Raw genomic sequence first — 21511 nt, 5'->3', positions numbered from 1 at the left:
ACGGGTGTTCTGAAATTTATATGGGCTATATATGGACAGGAAATGGGGAAGATAGAATAGCTCTTCCACATCAAAAGTATTATAATTTTGTACAAACAAAAAAGTCAATGAACTCTGTGGACTGTAAGTGAAAAGGAAGTCACAGAAATTATATGAAGTCATCTAACTTGCATGTACAGACAGATAAATCAGGAGAAAAAAACAGTCAACACATCCTCAAATATAGCCACTGAGATGGGGAAATTTTTGGAGTTCCTCTTCCAAGAAGGCTTCCCTGATGAATTCTCAAGGCTCCAGGTCCTTCAAACCAACCACACTTGTATGTGAAAACTTGAAAACCAACCTCACGCTTATTATACAGCCTTGCGCAATTATTTATCCAAATTTCCATCCTGACATACTCATGCTACGATCTATTACTCTCTTGAACTTCCACCTCCTCCCTCTACCTATGAATAATTTATGTCTACCTGTCTCCCACATTAGACTGTAACCTCCCTATGAGGCAGGGACTCTAGCTTTATCTTCTCTTGTACTCTTCCAAATTTTTAGTACACAATAGTCTCTCAAAATCATTGATTGAATAAAAAAATGGAAGGGATATGACACTTTCACTGCCAAATCCTGCCAGTTCTTCTGATGCAATTTCTCCCCTAGTATATTCTCTACTGTACTCCCACAAGCGCTCAGTAGACTGTTCTGTATACAGTAAGCATTCAGCTACTACTGACTGATTCAAGGCCCTACTAAAATTTCATCTCCTCCAACAACCTTTCTTTGATTAATTTCCAGCTCCCCAAGTCATATAAACTCACTGGCCGTCTATGCTTGTGGATTTATTTATATACATGTTCAGAACTTTTATATATATATAGGGCAATGAAATAATAATAATATAATAATAATTATGGTATTTGTTAAGTGCTTACTATGTGCAGAGCACTGTTCTAAGCGCTGGGGTAGATACAGGGTAATCAAATTGTCCCACGTGGGGCTCACATTTTTTAATCCCCATTTAAGTATATATATCTATATATACTTATATAGATTTAGGCATACAGGTTTATTCAATTGTATACATATACATTTTCATTATTCTATTTGCCAAAATTTTTATATCTGCCTCCTCCTGCTAGAGAAGCAGCATGACCTAGTGGAAAGAGCTCGGGCCTGGGAGTCGGAGGGCCTGGGTTCTAATCCCTGCTCCACCTTGTACCTGCTATGTGACCTTGGGCAAGTCAGATAACTTCTCTGTGCCTCGGATCTCTCATCTGTAAAATGGGGATTCAGTACCGTTTTTCCCTCCTACTTAAACTGTGAGTCCTATGTGGGACCTGACTTAGCACACAGTAAGCGCTTAACAAATACACAACTATTATTACCCCCTCCCTGTTACAAAGTAAGCTTCTGAGGGGCAGGGAACAGGTCTCTTCTTTGTTTCTCAGTGTGGCTTAGTGGAAAGAGCAAGGGCTTGGGAGTCAGAGGTCATGGGTTCTAATCCCGACTCTGCCACTTGTCTGTGTGACCTTGGGCAGGTCACTTAACTTCTCTGGGCCTCAGTTACCTCATCTGTAAAAATGGGGATTAAAAAATGTGAGCCCCACATGGGACAATCTGATTACCCTGTATCTACCCCATCGCTTAGAACAGTGCTCTGCACATGGTAAGCACTTAACAAATACCATAATTATTATAGTATTATTTCATTGCCCAAGCACTTAATACAATGCATTGCACACAGAGATGTGCACAAAAACACTGTTGATGCAGAGTGAATGAGGGGCATTCAATGGGAGCCTAAAATAACAGACCACATACACTTCACAATATATGGCTGTCAGAATCATCTACCAGGAAACCCTTTCAGATAAACAGGCTACAAGTTTCTTTCAAAGTATTCGAGTTGAGATCCAATAACTTTAATGTTTAGGTCTGCGCTCAAACCTCATATACAAAACATGCAGATGATTATGAGATATTTATAGAGTCAGTACAACACTATGAACTGATACTAAACGTGAAGAATAATGAGGTTATACACCAACCACACCCAGAAACCCCTTTAGACAGCTGCTGATTTTCAACAGCAACACAGTCAGCCTTCGGGTGACAGCTGGGTGGCTTCAAACCCTACAGTCAGAGGTCTGACTGAAAGTTGGCTAGGGAATGGCTAGGGAACAAAAAGGGAAAACTACATCTCCCAAGAAGCAAAGGAGCTCAATGGCTACATTCCCTAGCTACCACTGGGCCTTTCTAGGAGGAGTTACTTTCATGGCCAGGGCTCTAGGGAGGAGCTAAACCCTCATAAGGAGTTGTAAAAACTCCAAAATCTCTCTATTCCTGCTTGCTTTGAACTCTCTGCTAGGAGAAGCTTGGTCTGCAATCTGATCTAGGTTAGTAGAACACATCAGGAATCTGGGGTCTGACTCTGGGGATTTGTGATCTCAGCCTTTTTCCAAACACAAGGCTGAATGGCTCCATATTTCTCTTACTACTCTTGAATGTCCTTTATCTAGCACAAAAATCCCTGTTTGGCGAGGGAGAAAGGGCAAGCTCTTTCACGCAGATCACTTAACCCCAAATCAAACCTTTCCTTGGGGAGAAAAGCTTGGAGATGACAGGACAATCAGTGTTATACTAAACTAAGTACCCCAAAGGTGCTGAAGGAGGAAGAGAAAGAGGAGGAGAAAAAGGAGAAGAAGGAGGAGAAGGAGGAGGAGGAAAAAGAGGAGGAAGAGAAAGAGGAGGGGAAGGAAAAGGAGAAGTGTCAGTGCTATCTAGTCTTCTACGTAGCTGTAAGTCCAGCATCTATCACAGAAGGCACAAGCTGCTTGCTTCGGGAGAGCTTTCAGTGTCAACTGGGAGTCACAGTGAGAAGCTGCATCGCGTAGTGGATACAGCATGGGCCTGAGAGTCAGAAGGTCATGGGTTCTAATCCTACTCTGTCCCTTGTGTGCTGTGTGACCTTGGGAAAGTCACTTTACTTCTCTGTGTCTTGGTTACCTCATCTTTAAAATGGGGATTGAGACTGTGGGTCCTACATGGGACAGGCATTGTATCCAACCCGATTTGCTTTTATCCACCCCAGTGCTGTAATACAGTGCCTGGCACATAGTAAGCGCTTAACAGATACCATAATTATTATTATCATCATTATACTCAACTTTGACTAGCAAGGCAAGAACATGGCCAATTCACCAGCATCCTGAAACACTGTTTCACTGGGGGTCCCAGGAGAGATGATGAAGGATGGCAAGAGAGCCATCCACCTGCTGTATGGTGAAATGAAGTAAGGTTTACAAAACCAGGAAGAGCAAGGCAAATCTTTTAAGGACATGGTGAAACAGCAACAGGCCAACTTGATAGGTGGAAAATTGGGAAGGGATTATTCTCCGTGAGCAGAAGCTACCCATTAGTGCAAAAAGTACTTATTATAATTGCCTACCTGACCATAATGTCCTGGTTGGCCCTTAAAAGTCAATTAAACTGAAATGAACTCAGCTATCTACCTGACAATCTAGGAGACTGTGCTACTGTGACCTTACCAATCTCTCAACGAGGCTTTAATGTAGTCCTGTCAACATTACAAGGGCCTTCAAACCATCCTCTACTTAGAACCATGACATAAGTTCCACTTAAAGTAAAATAACATTTACTATAGTATTTCAGCTAGCAATACACACCCTCAATTTCTTTTTCCTCAGCTATTTTTTCAAGTAGCTTAGTATATCAACTTTGAAAAAAATATAAAATGTGAAAAATGAAAATCAATCGTATTCACTGAGCACTTATAGTACGCAGATCACTGTATTGTATGCAGATCACTATACGAAGAAGTGCTTGGGAGAGTACAATATAACAGGGTTGATAGCCATGTCCCTTCCCACAGCAAATACAATCTAGAGGACAAATTAAGAGTCTAGAGGACACTGAATGAAAGCTGAAAACTATACACCTTTAGTGAGGACTGACAATTGCTGCCTTTTTTTTTTCTCTCTCTTCTACTTTAACTGAAAAAGTAATTCTATTCCAAACCAAAGTGGGCTAAAATTATGTGCATTGAATACTCATCCGTTGCCTGAGAAACCAAAGATTGTTAGTGTCTCATTTAGAGTTGCATAAAATTGGCACAGGTTTACAAATTAGTTCTGTGCCCAGCAGGTGTAGGCTTTGTATCAAGGAAAAAAGGGCATCCATCCAACTTAATCAGAACACTGTCAAGGTAACTAAACTCAATATTCATGCCTCCCCACTTTCTGCAGAGTGAAAAATGGTTTCGCTCCAGTTTAAGTTCCTGCCATTATTTGTATGTTTTTGTGTTTTTAAAGTTATTGCTTTTGAAAAGCATCATGATTTAATGGAACAGGGCTGGGAGTCAAGCCTTCTCCCCCAACTCCTCTCCCCACCCCCCCACTGCCTCTTCCCTGTTGTCACACGGGGCAAGTCACTTAACTGCAGTAAAGATGGCATAAGATGTTTTGCTTTCCCACCCTCAGACTGAAGCACTGTATGGGTCAGAGACTGACTCTGATGTGATTATACTGGATCTACCCTGTGCTCAGCATTTAATAAGCACTTAAAAATATTATCATTATTATTAATAAATGTGACTTTCATGGCACTTAAGTGCTTACTATGTGCCAAGTGCTGTTCTAAGCACTGGGTTGATACACGGTGTTCAGATTGGACACAGTCCCTGCCCCACCTGGGATTCACAGTCTTAATTCCCATTTTACAGAAGTGGTAACTTGGGCACAGAAAAGTTAAGTGACTTGCCCAAAGTCACACAGTAGACAAGCGGCAGAGCCAGGACAAGAACACAGGTCCTTCTGACTCCCAGACATGAGAAGCAGAGTGGCTAGTGGAAAGACCACGAGGCTAAGAGTCAGGATCTGGATTCTAACCCTAGCTGTTCTACTTCCCCACTGTGTGACCTTGGACAAGTCACAACTTTGTTTTTCCTCAGTTTCCTCAACTGTAAAATGGGGATTCAACACCCATTCTTCCCACTACTCAGACTGTGTGCCTCATGTGGGACAGGGACTGGGTCCAACCTCATTAATTTGTATATACCCCAGTGTTTGAATGAATGAATGAATGAATGAATGAACTGAATGAACGAATGCTTAGAACAGTGCCTGAAACAGAGTAAGCACTTAAATACTGAAATTATCATCATCATCATCTGGAAGTTAGGAGTCTTGACAAGCCATGACTATTAAGTAGACCAGGCCTCTTTATACATGTTATTTTTTTCATTCTTTATTCCCTCTGCTCCACCATGACATGTTTCCAACAAAGCATTTTGGCTAGAACACTCTTTGGGAGTTGGGGAACATTTATCCAACAACACAAGTTAGATACGACATGCCACTATGTTGAAAGAAACTTTGTGCAACCCAAGCAGCGTCAAAACTGATAAGTTCTATGGCTGAGGCTTTCCTTACCAAGGAGCTTTGTAAGAATGCCTTCATTACAACAGAATTGGATGAATGTGAAAACGTGGAAGCACCCATAGACAGAACCTAGGAGATGGTTTGTGGTAATTACACTTTCTCTGTGGAGTCACACAAACTGAAATCTAATCACCCCCCCCACCAAGACAGAATGTGAGATATTTTCAGTTACAACATAAAATATGCTCTAGCGTTACTTAATTCATGTGGCACCTGAAAATGTCTTTTCCCAACTAATCCAGCGCCTGGCCAAAGCAGAGCTTGAACAAAATATGGCTGAGGATCTAGTATAAAAGAGACAAAACCTTTCAGCCCCCGGCTTTAAAATAATCCGCATTTGGAGTCGGAATGGTTTCATCTGCTAATTACCGGGTTCCACTGGTAAGCACCGTCCTTTCTCATTTGCCTGGAAATGTGACCTCCCAATCAGGTCGCAACTCTTTTCAGATATGGCGCAGGTGGTGGCAGATGAATACCAGGCTGACACTAGCAAGCAAAGTAAGTAGGCCGAGCGCATCACCCTCCAGCGGTCAGATAGAGTTTGCCAACCCATGGTTTAAGGGATCAGCTGCACCTGATGCATTATTCCGACTCGGTCAATACACTTACCTACTTGTCCATAATTTAACTTAATAATCACAGTAATAACAGTAATAATAGAAGGATTCGTTAAGCACTTAACATGTGCCAAGCTCTCTACTTAGCGCCGAGGTAGATGCAAGATAATCAGGTCAGATGTGGTCCCTGTCCCACATGGGGCGCTCAGTCTAAAGGGGAGGGAAACCAGGTATTTAATCCCTATTTCACAGATGAGGAAACTGAGACACAAAAAAGTTAAGTGACTTGCCCAAGGTCACACAGTAGGCAAGAAGTGTCAGGACTAGAACCTAGATCCCAGGCCCATGCTCCTCCCACTTAACCGCTCTGCATACTATAGCATATTTCATCCTCTTCTAAAAAACTGTAACTATAATATTCACACAGGGTTTCACAACTAAAGCTTTGTACAAGATTATGTAATGGATTCCAGTGTGCTGACATAAGTAGCCATAGAGAGAAAGCTCTTGCTGAGTTGAAATTCTGAATTAGATGCTGAGTCACTAGATCTCAGGGACAAGAAAAGAATTTAAAGTAGAAATTGCTGCAACCAATGGCCCTATAAACTAATATCATATAATCTGTTGCGCCCTTAGAGGCAAATGAAATCCAAAGGTCCTTTATTTTCAGACACCGTTATGTCTCAGTTGCTGAAGACCACAACTTATTCTATTTGTCTTTAATGTTTTTGTACTGAAGACACTGTCTAAATTGTTTCATAAAACAATTTCTTCACAGTAATTTAAACTAAAAAAAGCAAGGGGGCCCAACATTCCGGTACCTCTTTTTACTAGTATTTGTTACGTGCTTCTTATGCGTCAGGGACTGGGGTAGATGCAAATTAATGAGGTTGGACACAGTCCCACATGGGGCTCTCTGAGTCTTAATCCCCATTTTATAGATGAGGTAACTGAGGCACAGAGCAATTAAGTGATTTGCCCAAGGTTACAAAGCAGACAAGTGGTAGAGCCGGAATTAGAACCCAGTTCCTTCTAATGTAAAAAGCACATACGAATGGCAACTTGTGCCCTGACAGTGGCCAGGATGTTTTGAGCCAGTTAGCTCCCAGCATGTATCCACTCTGTACCCACTGAGTCAAAGACGGCCCAACCGGCTACTACCCACTCATCCTTGCTAACCAAGATTCTGGTTCAGGCCAGGAATTGCACACCGGGCGTTGGCGTCAAATAGTGAAGAAGTGGAAATCCTAAACCTCCTCACTTCCTGAGTGGATCTAGACCCTCAGGGGAATCCTGAGACTAATCCGGTCCTGAGGGCCCCTCCAGTGTGGCCAAGTGGAAAGAAAATGGAGCTGAGAGTCAGGATTCTTGGGTTCTGATGCTGCTTCTGTCATCTGCCTGCTGGTTTACCTTGGGCAAGACATTTAACTTCTCTGTACCTCAATTTCCTCCCCTATAAAATAAGAATAAGATACCTACTCTCCTTCTCCAGCTTACACCCTGAGCCCTGCTGTCAGTGTCCACTCTGCTTGCATGGTCCCTACCCCAGAGCTCAGTACAGTGCTCAGCATACAGTAAGCACTTAATAAAATCAATGAAATTGAGCACTGACATGTGCAGAGCACTGTACTAAGCTGTTGGGAGAGTAGAATACAAAAGAGTTGGTAGACATGTTCCCAGCCCATAGTGAGCTTGGTCTAAAATGAACTTGGGTTCATTGATTGAGCTTATTAATCTTACAATTAATACCACAGTTGCTATTATTAGATAGCAATAATAGACTTCACCTTAGACTTCAATCAATCATATTTATTGAGCGCTTACTGTGTACACAGCACTGGACTAAGCACTTGGGAGAGTAATTATTATTAGAGTACCACACAGTTCATTCATTCATTTATTCAATCATATTTCTTGAGCACTGTGTGCAGAGCACTGTACTAAGCACTTAGTTGGTAGACACATTCGCTGCCCACAACAAGTTCACAGTCTAAAAGGACATGCGGATCGGGAGTACCCGGGAAACTGATATTTATCTGCACTGCTCTAACCACTTCATTTATTTTTCCATCACCTCTCCATAATAACCAAGAATATACTAAGCTTATGAGCAGCCCCTGCCTCTACTGTGGAGAAGGGGCCCTATATATGTCCAATGAAACCAAGTTTGGTGAGCTAAGCAGAAAAATAACACTCCCTTTGTCATATTACCAGTCTTTATTTCTATCCCTGTTCTCTTGAGGCAATATGACCTCAATTCAGTGAGGAAGCCAACCCAACTAATCATCAAGGCCATCCCCTGAGGCCAGTGGCAGATGGTTACCTACAATTTCTGCTTTCTCAAAAGGAACTGCCTGGGCAAGGAAATTTCCACCACTTCCCTTGAGATTATTCCATAATTTATCAATTCTCACTGTGGATTCATTTTTCTTGAAATTCCACTGAATTTCCCTTTTCCCAGAAATTCCTGTGCCTCCATCCATGCTTCTGTGACAGTATAGTTAGATCATCTCCATCTTGTCTTGGAGCTCAATCCTATGGCAAGAAAAGGGTTTTCAACTGTTAGGGCATGTAACTAATAGTTCCTTTGTGGCAGCTCTTTTTATACCCTGCAGGTGGAAGCTCAGCGAAAAAAAAAAGGCAATAGTGTGGTTTTCCCCTAATGCAGTTTACTTCATCTTTTGTAAAATTTTGAAATAGAAAACCTAAGATAAAAATTAAACTAAAACTCATATCAAGAGGAAAAAAAGGAAATGAGAATTATCTTTCCCCAAGGGGGCAGCTGACAATACAAAGACATATAAGTATAATGCCCATCAGCAGCCATAATTATTGAGCACAAACTGCAAACTCATCATATTAGTCTTGAACCTGCATAAAGCAAATTTCATATTTTACAACTCCAAAAGGTCTTTCCACATTTTAACTTTCAACTTTAATGTTCAAGCACTTAGCTCAGTGCTCTGCACATAGTAAGTGCTCAAATACCACTGATGATGACGAACTTAAAATTTGAGAACAGTGCCCTATCTATTCCCTAAACCAGTGTTGGTTCACTCATTCATTCATTCAATCATATTTATTGAGCGATTATTATGTGCAAAGCACTGTACTAAGTGATTGGGAGAGTACAGTAACGAATAGATACATTCTCTGACCACATAAATTTACAGTCTAGAGATGTGGAAAAATTACCCTTTGGTAGCTTTACCACCTTCTTTGGGTTGTTGGTACTTTTCCTAGTTTACCTATTTCTCCCAATAACTACATCAATTTTATTTTAAAAAAGGAACACTTCCCTCTATCATTCAATGATTTGTACTATACAGTGAGTTTTAAACAATTTTACCTCTCCAGTAAATTTAAGTACTAGAAAATATATTCCATAATCTTATTCACTGAATAAAAACCACAAACAAAATTAATACTTCGGAATTCCACAGTGGGATTCTGATAAACTGAACTCTGCTCTCACAGGTGAGTCTACTTTTGTGTCAAAAAACAGTATTTTGTATGTGTGAGTATGTGTGCGTGCAGGCACACATGCATGTTATCAAATAGCATAAATTAAAATGTTTTTAAGTAAAGATTCTAAAATCAGAGTCTGTTGCCAAAGGCTCAAAAGAAATGCTTCTTTTCTACCTGTTCTTTCAGCATAAGATTTAAACTATGAGACAAGTTTCATCTTTGACACCTACTTACTATTTCACATAAAATGGTTGAGGATTTCTGATAAAATGTAGGCATTTCACAGGCAATAAAATCACACTACTCCGACAGCTGTGTTGAGACAGTCATGGGATTAAAAACAAATGAAGACAATTTAGCATGATACAGAAGAAGATGCAATATGGAAAGGAGAGTCTTTTTACTGCACAGAAAACATATCTTGTAATCTCATGAAAGCACCCTTGGCAGCAATGTAACACTGGTGCCAAAAATTCCAAACACACAGGAGGCTTTTTGAGACTGGTGCAAAGCAGTCAAAAATGTGACAACTACTGAAAAGAGCACAATTTTTATAAATCAAAATGCAGAACTTCTCTTAAAGCAAAAAAAAAACTTTCAGTTCCCTGAGCAATTCATTTTTGAATTGGAAAGGGGAATATATAATAAAAGTAACTTGCCAAAAAACAGCATTATTAATAGAATAGAGCTAACTAATCAATCATTAGTGTTTATTGAGTGTTTTTTAGTTGTTGGAGGGGAATGTGTCTATCACCTCTGCTGTACTGTACTTTCCCAAGCACTTAGTACAATGATCTGCACACAGTAAGCACTCAATAAATACACTGATTGACAGGTAAATAAACCACTTCTAATTACATTAAACTCCCATTTTCTGGACAACGTGCAAAGATACCACAGGCCCAGTGTCAATTAAAAATAACTCTCACTCATTATTGGCAGCTGCTACATGTGTTGGGCAGCTTCACTCTCTCCTTGGCTCCCCTTATTCCAAAAGCAAGATGTGGGACTGGCTTTATCAGAAATACCAACAATCAATCGTGCTTACTGGGTACAGAGCACTGTACTAAGCACTTGGGAGAGTTCAATACAACAGACACATTCCTTCACCAGAATGAGCTTACAGTCTAGATGGGGAGACTGACATTAATATAAAGAAATTGTGGATGTTTACCTAAGTTCTGTGGGGCCAAGGGAATGGTGAATAAAGGGAGCAAATCAGGGTGATGCAGAAGGGAGTGAGAGAAAAGGAAATGAGGGGTTAGTCAGGGAAGGCTTCTTGGAGAAGATTTGCCTTCAATAAGGCTTTGAAGCTGAAGAGAGTAAACTGACAAATATGAAGAGGGAGGGCATTTCAGGCCCGAGGCAGGACGTGGGCGAGAGGTTGGCAGCGAGATAAGATGAGATAGAGGTACAGCGAGTAAATTGGCTTAAGAGGAGCAAAATGTGCAGGCTGGGTTGCAGCAGGAGAGTGAGGTGAGGTTGACTGATTATCAAGGGAAGATATGATTGCTTCTTAGAGGAGTCCGCTGTTTCTAACTCACCCATACTTAAACATTTGGAAACAGTGGCCAGATACCAATTAACATCCCCTTTTCCCTCTAAAACCCCATGAAGGACCACTCATCCCTGACTTTATCCAAACTTTTCTGAAACCTGCTGATATTTTTAGCCTCCATAACTTCCTGTGTAACCAATTCCACATGTCTGCCATCTGCTGTGTAAATAGTGCTTCCTTCTCTTAGTTTTGAACCTACCACTGACATCCTGTTGTGGGACTTACAAGATAGCCCTGTCCACAAACTTCCTGATTTTGTACACTTCAGTCAGGTTCTCTCCCCACTTCACTCTCCTCCAGCTCAACCCAGGAGGTTTCTCCATAAGAATGTGACAATACTAAACCAAACACATGTGGTCTATAGGAGGCAGGCCACAGCCTTGAGCAATTAGCATCTTTCAATTTCCTTAGGGCCAGAAAGCCAAACATTAATCAAACTGATCACAAACGAGATCATCTCAAATTCTTATTCTGGGGTCCTTCATGTGCAGCGATTGTATTCGATCAAATTACCTTGTATTTACCTGAGTGTTCTGGCATAAAGTCCTTAACAAAACCTATAATTGTTACAAATTAGTTAAATGACCTTTTGAACTGAAAAACTATTTAAATCAATTAAAGCATCAAGATCCTTTGCACCTTAACTCTCTTAGTAATGTTTAATACTATTTAAACTTTGAGGATAAGATTATTATCCACCTGGCTATTTTAGTTTGTGTAATAATTGATGCCCCTCAGAAATAAGATTAAATGAGAATAAAATTGGTATATATCTGTATATATCAGTAACTTATGTATATACTTATATTAATGTCTGTTTCTCCTTCTAGACTGTGAGCCTGTTGTGGGCAGAGAATGTATCTCTTTGTTTTTGTATTGTACTTTCTCAAGCACTTAGTAGAGTGCTTTGCACACAGTAAGTGCTCAATAAATGCGATTGAATGAATGTGAGGATAAGTAAAACTGATGACCCAGACTCTTAAAGTTAATACTGATCTATTTGGGTAGGATGGATTTTATCACTCACCATCTTAAGGTAAGATTTAAAACTAAACTTAAAAAGATGCCTTTGATTGAGAATTTTTAGATAAAAACCAAACGGATATTTAACTACTTAAGCTATCATTGGATGCAAGCCATCCCACAAAAAAAAGGGGAAAATTACAATGCAATGCTTGATGAGACTCTTGAAGATGTTGAAACATCTGGCAAGAACTCCTGGAAATAAGCATGTCCACTGTGTGTTGAAGTCCCTGAATTTCAGGCTACCTTCTGCTTCCTCAATCATTCTTCCTGTTCCATTTCAGACATGACCTCCACTCCTTCAATTTAGCTGAAATTCAAACACCACCCGCCCACCCACCCTTCAGATTGTGACATGATCCTCATTCACACTGCACAGACATGTCATTTTTTGTTTGGTACAAGGTTACCAGGTCAGCAAGGGGGCTTTCCAACCTTGTTCCAAAGCTGATGCTGAGAGAGAATATTGTTTGAGACTGTTCCCAGATTGGGATGCAGCTTCAGTCCCTAACCATTAAATAGATCCGACTGGGATTTAAAAGGCAAAGGACCTTAGTTTTTTTTCCACTTAAACAAGAAAATAGCTTCACCACCTGCCCTTAAAATTTTACAAACTCTCAGATTAATAAAGCTTTCAACACATTATACTTCTTCAACAAAAGGATTTACTCCCTGACCAATTACCACTCAACAATCAGTGGTGTTCACTGAGTGCTTTCTATGTCTACAGCACTGTTCTAAGCAGATGGGAAAGTACGATATCAGGTGGTAGACAATCCCTATCCACGAGGGACTTAGAGTATGGGGAGGGGGGGGAAAGACATTAAAATAGAGACAGGGGAAATGTCAAAGTATAAAGAAAGGTACATAAATGCTATGGAGCTGAGGGTGGGGTGAGTATCAAAGGCTTAGGGGGACAGATTCAAGTGTGCAGGTGACACAGAAGGGAGGTGAATGGGGAAAATGAAGGTTTAGTCATAGAAGATCTCTTTGAGGAGATGAGATTCTAGGTGGGTTTTGAGGGTGGTAATTGTCATAGTTGAAGTGGGAAGGAGTTCCAGGCCAGAGCAAGGCTGTAGGCAAGGTGTCAGTGGGGAGATAGATGAGATCAAGAGGAGTGAGTAGGTTGGCATTAGAGGAGCAAATTGTGTGGACTGGGTTGTAGTAGATTGGCGAGGAAAGGTAGGAGAGGGTGTTAATTGAGTGCCTTAAAGCTGAGGCTAAGGAGTTTCTATCTGATGCAGAGGTGGATGAGCAATGAGTAGAGGTTTTTGAGGAGTGGGGAGACATGGACTAAAAGTGATTTGTGCAGCAGGGTCAGGCACAGCAGACTGGAGAAGACAGGGCGAGACAGGAAGTGGGGAGGTCAGCGATGAGGCTGATGCAGTAGTCAAGGTGGGTTATGTGTTTGGATCAGCATGGTAGCAGTCCAGATAGAGGGAGAAAGGCAGGTTCTAGAGCTCTTGCAAAAGAATTGCGACAGACTGAACATGCAGGTAGATTGAGAGAGATGAGATGAGTCAAGGATAATGCCACAGTTATGGGCTTGTGAGACAGAAGATGGAAGATAGGAGTGGTGGTGATGGTCAAGAGAACCATAGAGGTGCTTGGCCATATATTTTCCAGTATGTCTTTCAACCTCACACCTTCCTGATTATGAGGCTCTCTGGGTCAGGAACCATGTCTCATTCAATATCTCTGGGCCTTTTCTCCGATATTTATTAAAGTGCTCTTCACACAGTAAGAAGAAATAGAAATGATGTTAATTTAAGCATACTGGGAGGAAATAAAGGAGAGGTTAGATTAGATTAGTTCTAAGTCTCCTTTATGTTACAAAAGCAGGACAGACAAGATTCTGGTGAAAATGGAGAGGCTATTAGTGAAGTAACTTTGAAAATAGATATGGGGTTTAGAAAGGATCATGAAATGCACAGGATGGCATAAAATTGTGATTTCAAAACCTTTTTAAACAATGATACTTGATTGACAGAGAGACTCATAAATTGGCTAATGACATGAAAATAAAAAGTCCTGCTTCACACAAGATATTAAAACCAGAATTTTGGTGGCAGAAAAATAGTGGAAAGAGTGCACATTCAGAAAAATGGCTGAAATTGAATATCACCTCATTCCTAGAGCCACTGAAGGAATTTTGGTCTTGGGAAGGAGGCCCCAACCCTGCCTAGAGGTTCAAGGGGCTGCTGTGTCCTCCACCACATGAAGCTGATCCCCAAAGGAAGTGGAAAGGTCTTCAACTCAACCCAACCTTCCAAGGCCCAACCACTTCAAAACCAGATCTCTCAGGCCAGATCTGGACCAAAACAGATCTCCTCAGTCTTACCTCTGTTCAGTGCCGCTCTACTCTCCGGTAACCTCAAAACTGGCTCCAGTCTCTGGAAGTAAGTGCTCAACTGCCTAGGTTGTTCCAGAATGACTTCTAGGCCAAGTCACCTCTTTCTGAAGCTACACTTCCCTTTTACGAGGTTGAAAAATCACAGGCTGTAGGCGTGCCACATTAAAAGGACCAAATATTGGCTTACATGGACCAACTGTCTATTAACAAAATAGTCCTGCCTTCATTCGACACAGTCTCTTCTGTTCTATACTAATCACAGAAAGAAGATGACAAAAGCAGCAACATATGAGGGCAAACTAACCAAAGAACACTGACGCTTACACTCACTATGAACACTTTAAAGTCAGTTCTATGCTCAAAGCCTAATTCATATTAATAATAGCAATAATAATGTATTTGTTAAGTGCTTCTTATACACCAAGCACTATACTAAGCGCTGGAATAAAAATAATAATAATAATGATGGTATTTGTTAACCGCTTACTATGTGCCAGCACTGTTCTAAGCGCTGGGGTAGATACAAGGTAATCTGATTGTCCCACGTGGGTCTCAGTCTTAATCCCCATTTTCCCGATGAGGTAACAGTCATAGAGAAGTTAAGTGACTTGCCCAAGGTCACACAACGGTAAGTCGCAAGTCAGGATTAGAACCCAGGATCTCTGACTGCTGTCTTGAACTTCAACTCTCTGCACTCATAACTGTCTCCAAACCTGCCACCGAGTTGCTGGACCTCAAATCCTCCCCCATAGAGTTACTGGGCAGAGAGGGAACCATGGTACCAATTAGCAGCTCAAAGGGATTGTAAGGCGTTTCTGTTTGATGTGGAGCTGGATGGAGAACCACTGGAAATGCTTGAGGAGTGGGGGTATGTGGATAGAACTTTTTTTAGAAAAATAACCCAGGCAGCAGAGTGAAGTAAGGACCAGGAGTGGGGAGAAACAAGAGGCAGAAAGGTGAGCAAGAAGGCAGATGCAGGAGTCAAGGTGGAATAGGATAAGTGCTTGGGTCACCATAATGGCAGTTTGGAGGGAGAAGAAACAGATTTTAGCAATGTTAAGAAGGAGAGAGATGAGGGCTGGAAATGTAGATATGGCAATTATCTGCATAGAGATGGTAGTTGAAGCCATGGGAGCGAATGAGTTCTCCAAGGGAGTGGGTGCAGATGGAGAATAAAAAGGGGCACAGAATTGAGCAATGGGGGACTCCCACAGTAAGGGGGTGGGAGGCAGAGGAGGAGCCCATGAAAGAGACTGAGAAATCCTTAAAGAACATAAATAGTGCCTTCAAGGATAACTAGAATAACAGTATATTTAATTTGCAGCTAATAGGGTTGCAATTTTGGTTAAGAGTCTTCAAGTATAGCGAGGGCTATTATAAATCAATCTCTATCCAAATCTCCCTCGACCGAGTATGGACAATAACCTAAACTTCAACAGGAGAAGTTGGATACACAAAGGTGTTGGACTTGGAGAGAGCTTACCAAGGATGCCTGCGGAATTTCTTTTCCAGGAATAAACTACCACTTTCCTAAGGTAATACCAAGTAATCCAGTCCCATCTGCCGGCTGGCAAGATTGATATCAGACAACTCCTAAGGTCTCTTCCAGTTCTATGATCCCATGAATAAGCTGGAGTAGGAGATGCATATTGGGAATTTAAGAATTATAAGCTAGTTGACCAGGGAAAATAACCAGACTGAAGAAGAAAATAAGTTCAGAATATTTTTAAAACTTCCCTCCCCCAACTGAAGAGATTACTGTTCAATCTCTAAAAGCAGTATTTATTTTGCACCAACTAGATATTCCAGCCAGAATGAAACATAAAGAGAAAGACTTGTAAGACCAGAAGAAGGAGAGGATGGACAGAGGCAGTTACTGGCAGTATCTGCTTATCTCACAGTTCCACAATGGGAACATCTGTGCATCTGGATTAGATTTACAGAGGTCCTGTTTACAACTTCTAAACACAGTTCATATTGGAGACCACAGAGCTTACAATTCCTTTGCAGATATTGTTTCACTTTGGTTTGTGCCACTGCCTCAATGTTTTGCAGATATTTTAGTGTGTGGATAAGAATATAAGAGAAAAATGCAATTTTTCCAGGTGAGTGGAACAGATTACAAAACTGAAAAGTGAATTTTCCTATGTTGTTTACCATTCAGCCAGTGACTGTTCAAGACATGAAGCACTGGCCAAGGCTTCCTGACCACACAAGCACTCACCAGGGTGAAGATGAGGAAAAAATTACTGAGTTCAACATCAAAACCTGTACCATTTCAAGTACTCACACCTAGAGTTTTCCACTTCAGAGGACAAAATTTTTCTATCGGAATCTGGACAGCACATTTCAGTGATGTCATATTTTCTGGAGCCTGTAAAATATCCATCTTATTTTTTTTAAGCACTAAGCTACAAATGATGAAATCCAAAAGCACTAACTGGAAATATTAGCCAGTTTACAGGACTGTAAATTAATCTCCCTCATAATTCTCATTCAAAAATTAGGAAATAGGTTGGGGTGAGGAAAGAGAAATTAATCTAATTGGCTCCCAAGCCTGTGGCAGTTGCATTTTTCTTACTTGAGGTTTTAGAATACAATAGCAGTCTCTAGAAGTGACATTGGACAGCACACCAAATCATGTAAAATTAAGGATCCAGTGGTTTCAACTGCTTGAAATAGAAATTGACAGGAAATATAAACCCAAAACGCCCATTGTGCTTTGCAGTTCATCTTGCTAATTTATTTTGATCAATTCTGTCGATGCATACTGAGTCATTTGTCTATCCAAAGGCATTTTTAACCTTGTTAGCAGCTCTATAAAGTATCTGAAAGATAATGTTGAAAAATTATCTATGTATAACTACATATGCCTGGATTAGGAAAAATACATACTTCACAGGTTATGCAAACAAAACACATAATGTCTCCTTGGACTGATAGACCAAAGAACTAAATCTAAATGTTTAAAATGAGGTTAGTGACCCTCAGTTCAATCATAGAAAAGGATTCTTCACACAAAACATAGTCTTTTTCTCCTAATTATTTTCAGGGCTTTACAACTGCTCAGTTTTCAGAAAAAACAATCACTTGCTCTGGAAGTCTCAACAATTCGTCACCTATACTCGACACCTTATCCTAAGAGTCAGCTCGGAGTTTAAAGATTCAAAATTTTCAAAAAGTCTAACTGAACAGCAACTTCTCTGCGCTTGAATCCATATGCCCTAAGTATTTACAAACCCAGCCCCCGCCTAACCCCTCACCACAGCACTTTAGAACATAACCTTATATTTGGTAACCTCCCCTACCTGGAATTCATGTTTCTCTCCATCTCCCTGGTTAGACTGGAAGTTTCTGAGGACAGAAATCGTGTCTACTTTACTGTATTTTCCCTAGATTTTAGTACAGTGTGCTACACACCAATGCTCAATAAATATCAGTGATGGATTTTAAATTGTATACTCTGAAACATTTTAAAATTACATCTAAATGAAAAGGGTGATGTAGGGAGGGCACACATCTCCTTATATAGTAGGGGAGGAACGCTACCAGGAGAAGGCAGGGAAGGGGGACCATGGCTACCCCAATTCCAATGGACCTGGACCTCAGATCACTCAGGAACTTTTTTTGGGGTTCACACATGGCTGACTTGAGAGAATCCCATACAATCAAGAGCCCAGGCTAAAAATCAACACCCAAGTACCTTGGTGTATTTTCATGAATACCTACAAAGATTGACAAAAAAAGTGAGCATGACATTCAGCTGACTTCATTGGTTGGCTGAGACTAGGTTAGGCAGAATGGTTCTATCAAGACCTGCTGTAGCATCCTGAAAGCTTAGTTTCTTAATGAACTTGTCTGGGCAGGTAAACTTCATTAAAAACTGCCAGAGCCAAACTTTCCATTAACATCATTGCTCTAAGATCAGTCAATACAATGATATTCAGGAAAAATCAGAGCTTTGTTTTGTTACGATCTAAAGCCACGACACAATGCCACAAGCATACCGTTCACAGTAGTTGGTCCAAAAGTCTATCTTGCTAGCAGGGGGATCATTCACTGATTCAGCCATATTTTTTGAGCACTTACTGTGTGCAGAGCACTGTACATAGAATGCCACATGCTTTCCTTCAGAGTCTTAGTGTTTTGTTAAAAATGGTAATGACGGTGGCCTCCCTGAAATCTGTTGTATTCTGGCACACTTCGTATTTTGAAAGAAAGTCTTTAATAGTAAAAATAATAATTGTGGCATTTGTTAAGCGCTTACTGTGTACCAAGCTCTGTTCTAAGCACTGGGGTAGATACAAGATAATCAGGTTGGGCACAGTCCCTGTCCCAATGGGGCTCACAGTCTTAATCCCCATTTTACAGCTGAGGTAACTGAGGCACAGAGAAGTGAAGAGACTTGGCCAAGGTCACACAGCAGACATGTGGCAGAGCCAGGATTAGAACCCGCATCCTCTGACTCCCAGGCTCGTGCTCTTTTAACTAGGACAGGGTGCTTCTCTATACCTAAGTTTTCTACTCTTCTCCTAACTACTTAAAAATCATGGGACATATGCCTCCAGATTCCACTACTGTGAATGGTATAACTTTATGCTGTTTTCACTATTGACAAGGACATGAAAGATAAATAAAGCCACAATAAACATGTCTTAAGACCCTGAGCTAAAGTCATCCCTGAAGAAACTTGCAAGTTTCTCCCCCCAAAAGCACATGTCAAATGTCATGGGGAAAATAAGAAGAAAAGGCTCATTTATCTAGGCACAAAATTACTGTTTACACGCAAGGCTGTTCTCTGGCAGAAAAAGATAACGTAAGAATTACGGATATTTTAAAAACCTTAAGTTAAGATATTTGAATGAGGTTTATGCTTTATTACATCAATTTTAACTTTTATATAAACTGCAGAAACTGGACAGGCAAAACAGAATTTTTAAAACGCTCACACACATTTCAATAAAAGCAACCATTTGTTTCTCCATCACTCCTTTTAGCACAGAGAATTCAAAAGAGAATTTGAATTCGACTCTGGAAAACAAACAGACTCAAAATCCACATTGGTGCTAATGGGAATTGAAGGACAAATTCCCGGATGTATCATAGGGAGCCTTTAACCCATACAGTTTATATAATGAAAAAAATACCAGATGCTTACCTGCTGTGCACTGTGATTTCTGTCAAGTACCCCCTACCTTCTCTGAGCATTAATTCCTGAACACGGAAAAGACTGTTGATAAATTGGGTTTGTCTCTGCTGACTAAATCTACCATTCTGCTTATTCTAGCACACCTCACTAATGATGCTCAACAGTTTTAAAGACATAACAAACAAGCACTGTCATAATCTGCCACTTTAGCTTTAATTACCATAAGCTTGTCCTTGTTCTATATTTCAAACTTGCATGGCATTCTGAAGGGCAAGCATTACTACACCACGCAGTCATAGGAAAAACTTTAATTACTTAAAGAAAAAACACTGCCATGATTAATAATAGGGTCTATAACCTTCCTGCCTTATTCCAGCTTCACAAAAGACAAAAGCAGTTCTCTAGAGTGCTTGAAAGAAAAATTAACTGGGCTTTTATTTTTCAATGCAAACAACCATTAGGTGTTTGTTAATAGTCTTCACCTTACCCTGACCAAAGTAAACAAAGTAAATTAAAAAACCTTTCCTCCTCACAGACCCAAGCATTTGAAACATCTAAATGCTCCAGAAGAAAAGTATCTAAAGTCAAGCCACGAATTCATACTGCTATTCTTTAAACCAAAGGCTTTCATTTGTACACACAATAAGTTAACAATAAGATGGCTGGTTGATACTTTAACAGTATAATAAACACTTCATGTAAGTTGTGCTGGTTTGTTTATTCAGTGATATACCTTGTTCCATTTCGCTTCAGAGAGTGTGGAAAAGGGAAAATACACAAATAATACAAAACCTCAATGCCCCTCAACCACCAAATCTTTTATAATTAGGCCTATAACATTGCAAAGTTGACAGTTTTAAGTCTTACCTCCACGTTTTACAAAAGAACAAGGTGATGGCATCAATTTGAGGAAATAGTTGCCCTTTTTTTTTTATCATCACTGTCATCAATCAACAGTGTTTATTGAGCACTTACTGTGTGCAGAACACTGTACTAAGCACTTGGGGCAGTACAATGCAACAGAATTAGCAGATACTTTCCCTGTCCATAACAAGCTTATACTCTTCTCACTGGATGCGTCGGAGTATTCCACAGAAATAAGAGATGAGAACCTTTCCTTCTAGGAGCTGACATTCTTCCTCAACTTTTTCTTCTTTAGTGCAAAACAGAAACTTGGGTGGTTCAATAGACATAATGTATTTCCTAGTAAGCGGGAAACCAAAGCAGTAGAACACATTCTTCTCATAAAGATGGTTAAGCATTCTCTTCAGAGACAGCTATCAGTCTGCCTTTAACCATATCACAGTCAAAGAACATCAAATATGATCAATTATATTCTTAAATAAATGCACAAAAGTCCTAAAATAAAGAAATTATTGTAGAAAAATGTAAAGTGATTTAAAATTTATCATAGGCTTAAAAGTGCATTTTAACTGGTCGAGCACTTGTATCCAGAATAAAAGAAAAAGTACCTTTCAAAACTATTTTGAAAAAGAATTTGGCCACTTAGAGTCAACTCTGTCAACTTCAAAGGAATAACTCTAAAAAGGTCTCAAGAGCTTCCAAAACCCATCTTCTTTTCCAATTGGAGCAAACATAATGTCTCTTCAACCTACCTAGAGTTCTAAGCAGAAACAGTTCAGACAGAATTCCATAACTAAAGAGAAAACTAGTCAGATTAAAGTAGTTTCCTTAGTCAATGCATTACATGGATTTTTTAAAAATTTGATGCATTAACAGATGATTCCTTCTCATGAAAGTCAGGAGCTGGAAATCAGCTGTTCAGAATTTTGACTTCTAATAAGGCATGTTTCAGACACTTAAAAATTGACCTCTCTTATCAATGAACCACTCTAATTTTATCTTCTCTCTCAAAATATACTAAAACTGGTCAGTGCCTAGAAAGCAGAAGGATAACTCCCTGACTCTTACATACCTAATTCCCAC

At 40.2% G+C, this 21511-nt stretch overlaps 1 protein-coding gene across 4 annotated transcripts in view; it reads right to left on the bottom strand.

The window, feature by feature from the left end:
* Window positions 1-21511, bottom strand: part of RABGAP1L (RAB GTPase activating protein 1 like) — a 409469-nt gene that overhangs the window by 356893 nt on the left and 31065 nt on the right. The gene's annotated exons all lie outside the window — the stretch shown is intronic.

This window comes from Ornithorhynchus anatinus, chromosome 16, assembly GCF_004115215.2.
Source record: "Ornithorhynchus anatinus isolate Pmale09 chromosome 16, mOrnAna1.pri.v4, whole genome shotgun sequence".
Lineage (NCBI taxonomy): Eukaryota > Metazoa > Chordata > Mammalia > Monotremata > Ornithorhynchidae > Ornithorhynchus > Ornithorhynchus anatinus.
The sequence above is the reverse complement of the archived record's forward strand: the minus strand, read 5'-3'. Positions and strand labels throughout refer to the sequence as shown.